At 36.6% G+C, this 14,547-nt stretch overlaps 1 pseudogene; it reads left to right on the top strand.

Annotated features, from left to right (window-relative positions):
* The first annotated feature begins 2,552 nt into the window (after positions 1–2,552).
* Positions 2,553–13,988, top strand: LOC127988217 (nocturnin-like; annotated as a pseudogene).
* Positions 13,989–14,547: the final 559 nt, after the last annotated feature.

The following is a 14,547-nucleotide window of genomic DNA, read 5'->3' as shown; positions in this document are numbered from 1 at the left end:
ACACTGAAAACATAGAGCGCCCTCTCGCGGCTGGAGACGGTAATGTTTTCTCTTGGATCTTGGTTCTAAATAAATGTGACTTATAGTCCAGTGCGACTTATATATGTTTTTTTTTCCTCATCATGACGTATTTTTGGACTGATGCGACTTATACTCAGGTGCGACTTATAGTCCGAAAAATACAGTCCATATTTTCATATTTAAAAAAATGCATTTAAAAGCATTTGAGGAAAAACTAAAATATGTATATGTTTTCTTACGAGTTGATGTGCTATTCTCATTCATGTTACAGCTCAAAATTACAGTATCACAATTTATCTTCAGAAATTTTAGGAGTCATGTCTGAAACCAACTTTGACAGTTATGAAAAAGCAACCTCTAAGCAATAAAATTTCAGTGCTGTCGCAGAGTGAAACGCTGCCAACCTCAGAAATGACCAGTTCTGAACAGAGAGAAAGAGAGTGAGGAGGAGGAAAACGTGTGCGAGCGCTTGTATGTGTACATGCCAGCTGTCAGAGTCTGTTCTCGGCAATACTCATGCTGGCAGACAAGAAATGACCAATCAGAATCCAGCTCGTCTTCTCGCTCTCAAAATACTTTCTTTACTGTCACTTTGGTCAATTTAATGTATCCTTCCTTGCTGAATGCTAATACCAGACTAGAAACAGTTTGCTTACCAACCCTTTGTTTTATTTTTCAGAAAACATTAAATATAGCATTTAAAACATTTTGCTTAAATTTATTTGTGTTACCTCTCCAAAAGGTCAAAACCAGACAGACCCAGTATGAGAGAAAGGCCATACTGAAACCTGACAAACATGTGAGAGAAAACAAACTGATAGAGGATTACATCAAAAAGCTGACTTGAGAGAGGTCATGGGGGTTAGATAGGGGACACGGAGGAAAAACAAGGAAAAATGAGACAGAAAAAGAGAGAATGACACAGCCGACTGCTTTTGAAGGTGGAAGTCGAGATGACACGAGGCAGAAGAGACAGTGTAAAGTTTTAATGACAGAGAAAAGAGTCGAAGGGAACGAGAGGCCAGGTATAACAGAAAGAGAGAGATGAAAGATATAAGGGTCACTGAGACACTGCAATGAGGCTTTCTGAACTGAATGAATTACAGAGAAAGAGTACTTAATGAGGAAGGAAGAGGAGGAGAAAAAAGGGGTGATTGCACAGGTAGGACATGATGAGGTTGAGACTCTTTCTAAGCCTGCACTGCCCTCTTTCGGTGGAAATAAACCAGAAAACCAGTTGGGTGCATCTGTCAAAGAAATAAATAAAGAACTATTACACTGACAAAGAGCGAAAAGATCTAAGCCTTTTTTTCTTTACAGGATAGCTGTTTTTAATGAAAAGTTAAAAAGAAAACAATCCCGACAGATTTCACCACCCTGCAGTTTCATTTCACACTGATTCCGAAAGCAACGTGAGCAGTGACTGATTCTGAAATAAAAGCTTTGGGGCTCCAAAACAAAAGGCTTTTGGAATCAAGACAATGCAGAACCACACGACGTGCAATAACAGAAAATAGCATTTATTTGAAGCATTTATTTTCCTGCAGCTTATATCAGCTCGTTTAGCAGATGAAGAAAATGGGGGGGGGGGGGGTCTCAGCCAGTATACAGCTTAGTTAAGATCTAGATCATTCCTTTCCGTTTGTCTTTTAAATTTCTAACAAATTAAACATCCAGTTTATCAAAACCTCTAAACGGGCCTGAGGACCTGTCAGCACTCATATGTGCACAGCCTCAGAAAATGCCAAACCATGAGCGGTTGAATTTGAAAATAAAAGACTTGTGATTCAGGAGTGTGAATGAGAAATTAAGTATGTGTGTGTGTGCACGCGTGCTTGTATTCCAGTCAATTACTGCATCCTTGAGAGAAGGACAAGGGTTTAACTGGTGACATGAGGATGTCAAATCAGAGTTGTGTACACACACACACACATTCACAGTCTTATTTAAAAGCTCAGCTGTTATTGCCCGCGGCAACAGCATCATATATTGATTTCCACCGGAAATGCGAGGAAAAGAAATGTGCGAGAGAGAGAGAGTCTTTTGATTGGCATGCAATGGATAAAGTGAACTACTTATAATGCAGTGCCAGTAGACAAGAGGAACTTGACTTAACCAGCATGGACAGAGTAGAAAAAAAGAAAGAGATGGAGAGCTGCGAGTGCTCTCTGTGGGTGTGCTTCTGAGGTGGAGGTAATCTGTGATCTTTCGTTTCCTCCCTCCCTGATCTACTGTTGCTAAATCCGGATGACCAGATGGCCCCCACGCTCTCTTTCATCCAAGTGTGTGAGCGACAAGGAGAAAGAGCGATGCTGAGACTGGAAAGGAGGGGGACAACGATGAAAGACGGCTTTTTTTACTTAAGGACAGAAAGAGAAACTGCAAAGTGAGCAAATATACTTTTTGGTAGAAAAAGACATCGAACTGAGGGTGAACTCTCTCTCTCTCTCTCTCTCTCTCTCTCTCTCTCTCTCTCTCTCTCTCTCTGCACAGCCTGCTGTGTAGACTCCACTGCAGATTTTGTACCTCTTATGGAGAAGAATGTAGAAGCGTCTAGTGTGGCTGTGGATCACATGCTTCTAAACCCTGCTGGTTCAAACTGGTTTGGTGCTGGTCTAGCTGGTGGACCTAGCAGAGCCAATTCTGCAGGTTGATCAAGAGAATATTAGCACTGGGATCCAAAACATAACATTTGCCGGTGATCAGTTGTGGTCTTGAACAAATATTTTTTTTAGTTTTTTAATCTCTTCTTTCCTCTCTTTACTGATTTCTTCAACTGAATATTTAGATAAAAGTGTTCAAATCATAAAGAATCAGAATTCCCTTGATCTTCTGAGATAAAATATTTCAATGTACTGTAAAAACATACTTTACCTGTAACTTTTTCCTCTCCAGTCCAAAAACACTACTGAAACTAAAGGCTGTAATACACTATGCAGATTTTTTACAGCCTTTGCCCTCAGTTTACTGTCTGGAGGAGATGATGATAGTTTAAGTCAGAGCCAGTCTGCAGATTTTGGGCAATCGAAATTGACAGATTTCACAGAAAAATGTGTGAATGATGGGCAGAGACTATGATTTCATCCAGTCGGAGGATAAAATAAAATAAAAAGTTTGATATTTAGACATTTTCATGCATCTCCCATGAATGAGGCACATGTTTTTCTCTGTAACCTCTTTCAAAGCTGGCAAGTGTATGATGGCCACACTGTAAAACCCGACAAGTTAACTTAACTCAAATCGTTTGAGTAAACTGATTGCCTTGACTGTAATACCTGACAAGTAAACTAAACTCAAACGGTTTGAGTAAACAGATATCCTTAAGTTATGTTAACTCAAACCGTTTGAGGAAACCGATTGCCTTAAACCATTTAAGTTGAAAAAACTAACAGTTATGAGTACTCTGAACTTAATTCAGTTGAGTTCCCTGAAAGAAGATATACATTGCAATTAAGTGATTAAGTGATTAATTGAGCTTTAGTGATGAACACCTGCTGTTAACAAACATAATTACTGAAGAAAAGAGAGAAAGGAACAACAGCTGATTCAGACACAGCTTCACTCAAACCTGACAAGTTATGTTAACTCAAACCGTTTGAGGAAACTGATTGCCTTAAACCATTTAAGTTGAAAAAAACTAACAGTTACGAGTACTCTGAACTTAATTCAGTTGAGTTCACTGAAAGAAGATATACATTGCAATTAAGTAATTAAGCGATTAACTAAGTGCTGATTGAGAATTAGTGATGAACAGCTGCTGTAAACAAACAGAATCACTGAAGAAAAGAGAAACACAAGAACTACTACAACTGACTTCAGACACAGCCTTAGATGAAATCAACTGAAATAAAATACATTAAATCTCTCAAGATCTGATTAAACAACCCCACAAACAGCATCACCAGCTCCACTTATTAATAACCAGACTGACTTTATTTCTGTCAGACGTCTACAGAAGATCTTATTGAGAATGAACTAAGGTTTAGATGTTGATTTATTGTTTCATTTGAAGTAACCATGTTAGAGATCAGTGTCTGCTTTAGTTGGGCTCTTGACCCTTGATTTCTGTCTTAGTCTTTTCTCTGGCTGTTATAACCGTGTGTTTCTAAAACACTTTTGTTGTAACTCAAAAGCCATCAGGTGTTCACCTGTACCTACATGTAGATTGTTGTACTTTATAGCTGTGATGATAGTTATTCATTATTATTCACAAATATTGATCTATACATAGTCTAATCTCTGATGAAACAAATGTGTAATTAGTAGAAGTGGACCTAATAAAAATGACACTAAGAGCCAGTAATTCTGTGATAATCAGTTAATATAAAAATGATTTCATAAACATTTTGTACACATACATTTGTCTTCTATGCCAGTAGCTCGTCACACACAGAGATCAATAATCAGAATATGAACCTCAACAATGGTGACAAAAAAACATGCTGCAATGCATGCTGGGTACTATTGTAGTACAAAACTCATCCATGGCGCCCAGCATGCTCTGCAGCATTTTTTTTTTTCTTTTATGGTCACCATTGTTGAGGTTCATAATCTGATTATTGATGTCTTTGTGTGACTGTTTGACACCGTAGAAGACCAAACTGTTTGGAAAGTCTTTGTTTTAACTGATTATTACAGAAACACTGGCTCTAAGAATCACTTTTACTACAGTCAATTTAATTACACAACCCAAATTTCATCAGAGATTAGACTCCTAGCAGTTGCATAATAATATATATAATTGGTTGTTATACCAATATAAAGTATAACAACCTACATCTAGGTACAGGTTAACACCTGATGGCTTTTCTTCTGGGCTTTTGAGTTACAACAAATATGTTTTAGAAACACACGGTTATAACAGCCAGAGAAAAGACTAAGACAGAAATCAAGGGTCAAGAGCCCAACTAAAGCAGACACTGATCTCCAGCATGGTTACTTCAAATGAAACAATAAATCAACATCTAAACCTTAGTTCATTCTCAATAAGATCTTCTGTAGACGTCTGACAGAAATAAAGTCAGTCTGGTTATTAATAAGTGGAGCTGGTGATGCTGTTTGTGGGGTTGTTTAATCAGATCTTGAGAGATTTCATGTATTTTATTTCAGTTGATTTCATCTAAGTCTGTGTCTGAAGTCAGTTGTAGTAGTTCTTGTGTTTCTCTTTTCTTCAGTGATTCTGTTTGTTAACAGCAGCTGTTCATCACTAATTCTCAATCTGCACTTAGTTAATCACTTAATTACTTGAATGCAAAGTTTTAAAACTTACATGGTTTAAATCAAGGCAATCTGTTTACTCAAACGATTTGAGTTAAGTTAACTTGTCGGGTTTTACAGTGCAGTGTTTAAAAATCTATTTCAATTTTAAAAGTCAAGTAGTGTATTCCAGCCTTAAGCTGCAAAATTATTCTGAAATACTTGAAAAAAATACATAGACAACAAACAAATGTGACATAAAAAATGTGTTACAAATAAAAAAAAGAAAAAAAAAATTATTAACTTTTATTTACTTCAGTTTTTATTTATCTTCTTTTTTTTTTTCTTTTAAGTGCCCGTGTTTTTTGTTAATATGAAAGTAAATGCAGCCTAACGCTGTTTGGACCCAAATGTTTTTCAATACCATACTCTGTGGCATTTAGCATGATACTTTATGATTACTATATTTATTTACCATTACAATTACATAGTACACCAACAAAATGGTATTTCTCATCATGGTAGTGTCCAAACATGGAGTTACCGTTGTACCATATCCAAAAAATATAGTACAGTACTTAAGAATTTCCCACAAAAAAAGGTTAAGGATAATATATTTTTGTAGTATTGAGAGAGTAGATGTTTTTGAGTATTCAGCATGCATCTCTCTGTCATCCATAGTTAAGACACAACCGATCCTCAGCAACATTTGACAGTTTCCTTGTCATCTGTGTCCGTAGAAAAGGATTATGGATGAAATAGAACAGTGATGGCAGGAGCATGAAAGTATTTATGCAGCACTGTGGTCCATTTCGTTCCACTGTATGTCCACACATGTAGCGGAATGACAATAAAGCTTAACTTGAACTTGAACATGTCCCAGCAACCAACCAGCCTCGGGCATTACTCATTAGCCTAGCACCAAGCTAACTCCAATGACAATGACCTGAGGGGGAACGAATCAAAGAGCAGATTCACCACATTTCTGAAATTTTACAATGATCTTCTACTGAATTCCAGCCGAGAGTCTCAAGTTAGCAATGAATTATAACAACCTTGAGCTGTCCGGAGTTTGAAATCAGTCAGCAAGATCCAGATCACTGAAGTGGAAACCTTTCAGAAACAAGACAAAATTATCAACCTCCGAACGCAATATAAATTGCATACCACAGGTGAACTTAAAAAAAAAAAAAAAAAAAAAAAACCCAGGAGAGGTAGCTCTTTAAAGGTCAAAAAAGTCAATCTCAACTAATCAAGAAATCACAAGTTTACTGAATTAAGCTGTATAATAACCCCTTTTTGGCACCAATTAAATTCCTTTTCATTTCAATCTGCCTTTGTGCCTTTTAGAACAGAATGAATATGTGCTGCTCTCAATGGGCTCCATACACTGACAAATGTGTTGAAGTGTTCTTATGTGTGCAGAGAAGATTCTCAAAAAAAACCAAAAAAAAACATTCCCATTCGTCTCACAGACCCAAGCCCTTCACTAGCAACTATCCTGTGCTATGACATGAAATGCAAGGGAAAAGTCTATTTCACGCTTTCAAAACCCCTCCAAAAACAAATGGGCATTGCTGAAACATTCATATATGCAAACTACTGTGATTTATACGCTTCTTGGATAAAAACATACCGGCCATCAGAAAAGAAAAATGCTTTTGAAGTGTGAAATTCCAGTATCTACCAACAGGGACTAATTGGATCATGTTAAACAGTAAGGAAGCTTACTGTGTTTAATCATAATTTATCATGACCCTCACTCTTCTTATAGATCTGGCTCCATCCTGCATCTATGAGTCATTAAACCTCATACAGGTGCCACAGGTGCATTTGAATCCAAACAGAAGTTAGACCCACCGGTGCAAGCATGTCAGATTGGTTTCCAGGTCTTCTCTATTGCTAATGAAACAGAGAAATGTATAGATCGCTGCTGATTTGCAATATGTAATAACCATGGGCCTCATTCAAGCAGCAAGCAGAATGGATATCTGTGAAAAATGTGTCCGTACTTCCTCTGTCATATTGAACTGAACACAACAATTTGCAGCAAATGGATTTATGAGCGATTTACGCAGAAATTCGCTCTGCTCGTGTTTCATGAGTAAGGCCCCATGTGTATGCCCAAGGGAGCTGAAGGAAGATCAGATCAACCTAAAACTGGGTTTTATCAGCATTTAGCACCACCTGCTCCCATGCCTGTTGTGTCAATATTTTGTTTCATCATCACCGAAAACCAGAGCAACAGGGGCATTTGATATTATAATATCGATCATATTTCACATCCCATACAATTATGGTCATATAGATTACAGAACTGCTGCTACTACAACAAGGCTTCTTCTTTAATGGCCTCCTGCACTTTTATAAGAAAAATAATCCTATAGTTGCACATTAAGCCATAAATACCTTGTAATAGTGGACAAAATGCAGAGGGTCCTATATGAAGTCTGATTTTTCTCTGCGTAATTTGATAGGTAAAATAGGTATTTTAAAAAGAATAGTGGCATGATGGAGCTTTTGGCAGTTACTGTAGATAAAATGAGAAACATTTACTAGACGTGGCAATTTAATTAATTAATTAATTAATTGTAATTAATGATTTGTGTATTTTTTATGCAAATCATTTTTATGGGCTGCCAACTAAACTGGGACACCAGTAAACATTCTTATTAATAACAAAAAAAAGTTTTAATTTTCTATATGTATAGTGTTATGCAAATATATCAACTTGATTGGAGCATTTCAGCGTTAATATAATTATATAATGGCATAAAATAATTACTGGATTCATTTTTTAATCTATAACTGTTTAAAAGTACTCATTCACGTGAAATAATCAAATTTTGGATAGACTTTTCTCCTTTTTTTACAACTGTATTAACTGTTGATTGTCACATGGTTAAGTATTGTGTTTGTTAGGTTGAGTTTTGTATTATTACAATCTATCAATCTACAATCTTTTACACAAATGTATATTTCTTAAAATGTTATTTTAACTAAAATTGTATTTAAATCCTTAATACATCTGGGCAAAAAAATAATCCCTAATAACTCTGTAAAAATCTTGCAATATATATATATATATATATATATTAGGGGTGTAACGATATCACAAATCGAACCGAAAGATCGCGATACACCACCCACGATACGAATCGCGGAACTCGTGGTGTACCGCGGTACTTTCACGCCTCCTGCTGCCCATTGTTGATGTTAAAGTCACTTATCTCTTACTAACTAATCTATTAATTTATTCAATTTTATTTCCATACATTTGATTAAATTGCATTGGTAACAACTAATACGAGCTTTTTAAACGCTGTTCTAAATATTATATTATATTAAGTTACTGTTTTCCAAGTGCATGTCATGTCACGTGACTTGGGAGTGAGCGTCACACTCGGTTACTACTGCATACGCAGGATGGCTGCTCCGCCTGAGATTGCAGATCCCACAGACACATTTAAGTCTTTTGTGTGGGAACATTTTGGTTTTCCAGTGGAGTACAGGAATGGAATTTGTGTCGTAGACAAAGCACACACAATCTGTCGTAACTGTTTCTCAAAACTTACTTATACGACAGGAAACACGTCTAATATGCAAGCGCATCGGAGACATCACCCCAACATTAATATTAGCGACACACGTAAGAAGCCTCAAAAACAGGAAACTTTTCCCACTGCCTTCAGAATGAAGCTACAAGCTAACTCGGACCGTGCTCAAACAATAACATAGGTAATAGGTGTTTTCATGGCACTAGATATGCAGCCGTTTTCCGCTGTTTAGAATGACGGATTTTATTCAAAACTCATACAAAAATGAGCCGACACTCAGTGAAAACGTAACATGCCTCACAGACATAATAAATATATCTATAGAAAGCTGTAAATGACTACTTAACGAAATAAAACAAATCTAAAACAAAAACTCATTGTAATCATAATCTGTGAAGATCTCGGCGCATCTAATGAGGAAATCGCGAGACAGGCAACTTCATCCTTGCAACACAGACTTAGAAAACACTAGTTTATTAGTAAATAATTCAAATATCTCCCTAATATTTACCAGTCACATTTATGGTAATTACTTTTGCCGGTGCTTTGCGGCAAGCTTGAGCCTATTGCGTGTATTTGAACGCAGAACTGTTCAGCTGCGCTGCTGCTGCGGGACACTAAACTCCGTCGAGTCGCTCTTCACAGTCGCAGTAGCGCGGTCTCGCGTTGTTTCCACCAGCGCGGCAATTTTGTTTTATCACTTATTAATGGATGTCTAAAATATAAAAGTAAGGAGAAGTATAAAACAGGCGGTAGGCCTGGCCCGCGTCTGAACTTTGACGTGAAAATTGGTCTCAGAGGAGCAGTTAGATGTGGCATCCAGCAGTGATGATCCTCCAGCAAAACAGGCACCAATCTCTGAACTGTTTGGAAAGTTAGTTCCAGTGGAGCCAGGCACTCCTGCACCTTGTAATGTTTGTCATATCAAATGTCTCCATATCAATGGTGAAAGATATACATTTTATTTATAATATATTTAATTTTAGTTTACTCGGATAAGCTGACTGCACTACAGAGATAAATGTTTTATTCTGACTAGTCTACATTGGAAGTATTTATTTAAATTTTGTTTACTCAGGTATGCTGACTGCACTAAAAATGTGAAGCCAAAGTTAATAAAGAAAAAGACAAGTTATTTTGTTGCTATAATTAAGTTAAGTGAATCTATTGTCCTTTTACCAGCAATGCTAAAGAACATGAACCCTGCCACCACAGCAAACCGAACCGAACCGGACCGAACCGTGGCTCCAAAATCGTAAACCGAACCGAACCGTGCCATTGGTGTATCGTTACACCCCTAATATATATATATATATATTGAACAACCCTTATTATGTTTATGTTGTAATTTGCTTATATATATATTTCACTTTGTATCTCTGTTACTAATGCTTGAAATTAACATTTAAAATATGTTATAGATTCTAGGGATATGTCTCCTAACACACAAAACCCTAAAAAAGATTTGAATGCAGGCGCCCCCTTGAGGACAAATCATGTGTGTCTACTTGCAATACCACTTCATCCCAGCAGGTCGCAGTGTAACACTGCTGATCAAGAACCACCGGTCCCAGGACCTTGCTTTTGGTTGACAGCTGTGTTTGTACCGTTTGCTCGAGGAGGTCACATATATTATGGAGGCAGATCGTATCGATATAACGCAATAACCGGACTACAAGAGGAATATATTTCATATTAGAATCCTGTCCGGTGAGTGATAAGATCAGCTACGAATAGCCACCCTTACCTTTAATATATATACGCTCTGTGGTCCGTTATATCTTCTCTGAATTAGTGTTTCTGTTTCATCGGTCCGGTGCAGCGCAGATTATAGATTCAGACAACTTCTTGAAGATACCTCCATGAATCGTTACCTATGAGAAGTTATTGAATCACAAAAAGTGCTGCGTGTAGCTCTTGTGATGGTCTCTGTTTAAGAAAGATACGCGAATGCCTTCAGCTCATTCCACTTGATGATAAACCATTCACAAAAACATAACCGTTCAAGAAACAACATCAATTTAGATTCGAGCCTACTACAATTAATTAAGACTAGTTAAATTATATAATTAGTGATGCTTCAATATGAACATTTTGTTCTATGCCTACGATTATTTTGTTATGGTCAATTAACGTTACACAATATCAAGAGAGTTCCAAATCAGCATGGATATGATCTTCTATAAACGAGGCCGCAGGTAATCAGAGCATTTGGACTGAGTGATTTTAATTTGCCAAAACAGTTCAATGAAGGTAATACTAAGTAACTTAAATTCTATACACAATATTGCCAGTTCTAAACAAAACCAACGCATGATAAACGGTTAGCGTCTCTGAGGAAAACACAGTAATGCAGTTTACGTTCCCTCTTCCGTAGAATTCGTTTAATGAATCAATTGTATCAATGATTCAATGACTCGCTTATAATAAAATCTTCGCCACCATTGTGGGATTTAAAAAAAAATCCCACAACGAAAGGAATAATTTTGCAACCATAATTTGCTACAGATTATTGTGAATTCATAAACCATTTTGTTGTAACCTTTACATTTATCTAATGATAAATGTAGTTTTTGTTGATTGGTTAAGAATGTTATTTTTTTTTTTTTTTTTCATTTATGCCAATTGGTTTTTAACTCAAACTGTTTTGAGGACTTGAGGTGAAATTGATGTAATATATAAGTGAAATATTTTAGACCAAAAGTGATTATTGTTATATTTAAAACTCAGGCAACAATTCTGATGGCAAATTGTGATGTGATGGCATGTGTTAGTATTTGAAGAAGATACAGGATAGAATGTAAAGTGTGTTCACAATGACAGCTATTTACATCAACGCGACCAGAAGTTGTTCTTTTTTTTATTATTATTAGAAAATGAGGAAAGATGCTTGTTGTGTGACAACTCTTTTGTCTCTCTCAGTATGTTTTATGGGCATCAGCACTAGCAGTGTCTTCAGTGTCCTTGCTAAGACCATCAGCAGACCTCCTCTCCCTCACACGTGTGACTGGATTTGGATCAAAACCTGGCGGACCCTGTGGAGCTGTTGCAGTAATTCAGAGAGCTTTCCTTCAGACTGGCCATGGATACGCCAGGCATACGATCAGAGTTATGCAGTGGAATGTACTGGCACAAGGTAGAAAACTTTTTCTTGTTCATTAAGAAATTACAATGAATGACATACAACTAATGTTTTAAATGATATACACTACTATTCAAAAGTTTGGGCTCTGTAAGACTTTTTGAGAAGTCTCATGCGCTAAACAAGACTGCATTTATTTTATCAAAAATACAGTAAAAATAGTACATTTGAATATATTGCTGAGATGGCAAAACTGAATTTTCAGCATCATTACTCCAATCTTCAGTGCCACATCCTTCAGAAATCATGTATTAAAAAAAAAAAAAGTTGTTCTGCTTAATATTTTTGTGAAACTGTGATACTTTCAGGTTTTTTGATGAATAGAAAGTTCAAAAGAGCAGAATTTATTTGAATTTTAGTTTTATTTTGGTAACAACGTAAAAGTCTCTACTGTCACTTTTGATCAGTTTATTGCATTCTTGCTGAATTAAGGCAGGGGTTTAAGGCATAGTTAACTAAAACCATAAAAAATGTTTTAGGTACACAATAAATGTTAACTGAAATAAAACATTAAAGATTATTAATTCAATTCAACAGACTAATTCAAGAATATTAATAAAAACTGTAAGAACATCTCAGTGATATTAAAATGACACAATATTTGTTTCTTCTAAACAAGTTTAGCAAGTTGTTGTTTTTTTTTGGGGGGGGGGATTTCTTTATTTGGGATTTACAGTATTTTTTATTATATTTTAATTTCCAACTTCCCTCTGTCCTGTTGCAGCATTAGGTGAAGGCATGGACAGTATTGTGAACCTGGCTGAAAGCAGGTATTTGATCCTGCAGGAGACCCTTACCTACAGACCTGACATCATTTGCCTACAGGAAGTTGATCAATACTTTGACATGTCTACCAGAGCAGTTTCTGCCCCAAACCGTGGTCTCCATGTCTGGAGGTGGAAAACAAGAATGGTGCTATGTTCTTCAATCACAAACACTTCCAGTCACTAAACACAACACACCCATGTCTGTCAGCCATGATGCTGACCAATCAGGTGGCAGTCATTGCTGCTCTATGCTGCCAAGCAACAGGACAGGCGTTTTCCGTCACGGTAGAGCATCTGAAAGCATGGAGTAGCTTGGAGGTCCTACGCAGCGTGCAGGGCTCGGATCTGCTACAGAACCTACGAAACATTGCATAGAATCAAGACTGAAGAAAAAGCAGAAACCGACATTCCTTTGATAGTATGTGGAGATTTTAATGCCGAGCCATCAGAAGACATCTATAGGAATTTTGCAACATCGAGTCTGGAATTGGACAGTGCGTATAAGTGTTTGAGCACAGATGGGAAAACCGAGCCACCTTACACAACCTGGAAGATCCGGCCCAGTGGCGAGAGCTGCCACACGCCGGATTACGAACCAATCGGACCCAATAGGCTTCCTTCCTATAACTACCCTTCAGATCACCTCTCCCTCGTTTGTGACTTCAGCTTCAAGGATCCAATGCTCGCTTCCAAATAATTAGTTATTTCAAAAGACATTCACCAAGTCGAGACTTGCATTGGCACAGCATTTCTACATATATTGTATTGTCCATGACCAAAAAATATCACTGAAGGATATCACTAAAGGGACACAAGAATTTAAATTGTTTTTTAAAATGTTATTTTAAACAGACACATTTCGTTGTGGCTCTTTAAAATCAAAATGCAATCGAAAGTGGCATGTCAAGACGTGTCTTATCAGGTACAATGGGAGGATGATTTTCAAGAAATAGCTTTCTGTCGCTTCCTCACAGAAAGCTAAAGTATGACTTTCGAAGTCTTGAAATATAATCGTACTGTAGTCACATGGGCTGTTTTTATGGTGCCTTTCGGAGCTCAACTATTTAAATTGACTTCCATTTTATTTTATGGAAAAGAGCAGCTTGCACTAAGTAAAATATCTTATTTTGTGTTACACAGAAGGAGAAAAGACACAGGTTTGGAAAGACATATTCCTTTAAGCTCTTGTATCTTTCTGAAATTGAGGATGTAGATTTTGAATAAAATTGTTACTTTTTTTTTCTTAATACGTGATTCTGAAAAATCAATAAAAGCATAAAATAAAAAATAAACATGCTGAAAATAGTTTTGGTCTTGTTTGTAATATCATGAAAGCATGCACAAATAAAACTTGCATTGTGGAGGGTTTCATTATTATTGAATATAAAGACATTTTTAATTTCTGCATTTACTTGCATTAGTAAAAAACAATAATTGTGAGTCTTTTTTTCACTTCACTTATTTATGAATGAACCATTTCATTTGTGCAACATCCTCAAAATGACCATTTCACAGCTAGTTTCACCAGACTCTACATAATCAGTTGCAGGCAGGTACCTTTCACCGGAGTTCCTCATTTTATATTCATGCATTATTAATTCTCGTAGGGTGAAACAACTGTATGAGCTAATTACAAATGGTTGTTTTTTTCTTTTTTCTTTAGCTTTAAAGGTTACTAAAGAGAATGCAACTCAGTCCCTTCCCAAAGGGGTTCTTAGCAAAATGTACAGAAACACAAGCACATTTTAACACTTCATATTCTCTGGACTTATATTTCCATACCAACCCATGTCCAATTTAATAATGCATCTGGGGCCTTACTTCCCTTCTTTTGTTGGCCAGAACAGTCTTTAGGCCATGTTCA

The sequence above is a fragment of the Carassius gibelio genome, chromosome A1 (genome assembly GCF_023724105.1).
Source record: "Carassius gibelio isolate Cgi1373 ecotype wild population from Czech Republic chromosome A1, carGib1.2-hapl.c, whole genome shotgun sequence".
In the NCBI taxonomy this organism is placed as follows: domain Eukaryota; kingdom Metazoa; phylum Chordata; class Actinopteri; order Cypriniformes; family Cyprinidae; genus Carassius; species Carassius gibelio.
Note: the sequence above shows the minus strand (reverse complement) of the source record. Positions and strands in the feature narration are given on the sequence as shown.